This window comes from Penaeus vannamei, chromosome 32 (genome assembly GCF_042767895.1).
Source record: "Penaeus vannamei isolate JL-2024 chromosome 32, ASM4276789v1, whole genome shotgun sequence".
NCBI lineage: Eukaryota > Metazoa > Arthropoda > Malacostraca > Decapoda > Penaeidae > Penaeus > Penaeus vannamei.
In genome coordinates, this window is record NC_091580.1 from 13,795,855 (window position 1) to 13,797,476 (window position 1,622).

The 1,622-nt window shown below is 36.4% G+C and overlaps 1 protein-coding gene across 1 annotated transcript in view; it reads right to left on the reverse strand.

Moving 5' to 3' along the window:
• Cdc6 (Cell division cycle 6) overlaps positions 1–1,318 on the reverse strand; it is a 15,129-nt gene extending 13,811 nt beyond the window's left edge. Inside the window, exon 1 of the mRNA XM_027354465.2 lies at positions 1,203–1,318. The gene's annotated coding sequence lies outside the window, so the exon portion shown is untranslated. The remainder of the gene's footprint in view (positions 1–1,202) is intronic.
• Between the last annotated feature and the right edge of the window lie 304 nt (positions 1,319–1,622).

The following is a 1,622-nucleotide window of genomic DNA, read 5'->3' on the forward strand; positions in this document are numbered from 1 at the left end:
TGAAGATGATGTTCTTGTTGGACAAAAAGTTGTAGTCGTGGTACAAGGAATAATCTGCAGACATGAATGGTAATGCCACAAATAGTGTCAATAGTATGGATGCACTCTCCACTCAACATCACAAAAATTATTCCTCAATATATGTTGCCGTGACTGGACGTGGTCTTTGGGCACTGCTTGAGGGGAGGGTTGATGGGGAGCTCTGCCCCCAACATGGTCTTATCCTCGTATACATGGCAAGAAAGAGCCAAAACTCAGGAGCACCGAGTGAACTTTGGCTGAGAGTGGCGGTTTCTGTGATCTTTTACATTAATTTCTGGTGTTATTGTTAGTGTTTGCAGGTTATTTCTTGTAACGATGACAGCGACATTTTGCCATCTAAAAGAATACATTTAATTTGCCCGAACTTAGTGCGTCCTTACCGTAAAGAATAACCACACACATTACAGCATTGCTAACTGAAAGAAGGAATAGTATTTGCAAGACTGGATGGCTATATGAAACTAAAGCTTACCATGAAATATTACAGTAGTCTCATGATCAACTATCATCTCCTTTGACACAAGAATAAATACAATTTTGCCAGTGTATACAACTAAAGCACAAACCACCAATTTATAAAATAAAAAATAATTCTTCAGTACCAGCGAGTACCCTGGTTTCTCTTCAGAGTAAGATACCTAAACCTCAGCAGTTAAATGAAACGCAAAATAGACAGCGGATGGAATACCAATGGTTCCTAGGCTTAGGTTAGGCCTACATCCGTACTAGAATATTATACATATTAGTCCATGCTGTATTACGATCGATGTACATGCTGGCTATGTTATTTACATCGTTCCTGTCTGCAAATCAAACCACAATTTAGACCGGTTTATATAATAATGTTGAAAGATTTACTTGCAATACTTTATGATCTAAACTCGTTCTATTTCCCGTTCTCAAGCCTCAGTAAACGACCAAATTCTCAAACTTTTTAACTGAATAGAGTAATTCAGTGTTAATCACCGGGCTGACTGTCTGTTTAATTTATAATCGTAACAAAAAGTGGAATTTAAACGAAACAGAAAAAAATGCTTCGAGGAAATCATCAGACGAAACGCCATGACAAGCTGCTGCATCTCCCCCATTACATTTCATTAATTCTATCCCTTAAACCTTAAATTAACTACTATATACACTAATCACAGTTCACAACTTACCTTTATATAAGTAGTCTTATATATCACAAATAAGTTTAAAAAGTAACTTAAAAACGTATAAAATCCTCTAGATGTGTGTTTAACGCCGCGTTGTTGATGCTTCTGGAGGTTGGCGGGAAAACAAGAGGTACATCAGCTGTGTGGGAAGAGAACGCTGATTGGTCGATTTAAATTTCCCGCTACAAGATTGCTCGTATCAGATTGGATGATATTTTAGAAGCTCTTTGATGATTGGTTTGTATCTTGGAGTGTTCGTCAGTGATTGGTTTATGGAAAGACCTTTAAATGAACTGTTATATTATGTTTATCTGAATGTGTTTATAATACTTTGTCTCCAAATAAGGCGAAAAAAATACCAGCTGAATCCACAAATAAGTATAACAATGGTTAGTTTCAAAAGTATAGATTTATAAAAATGTC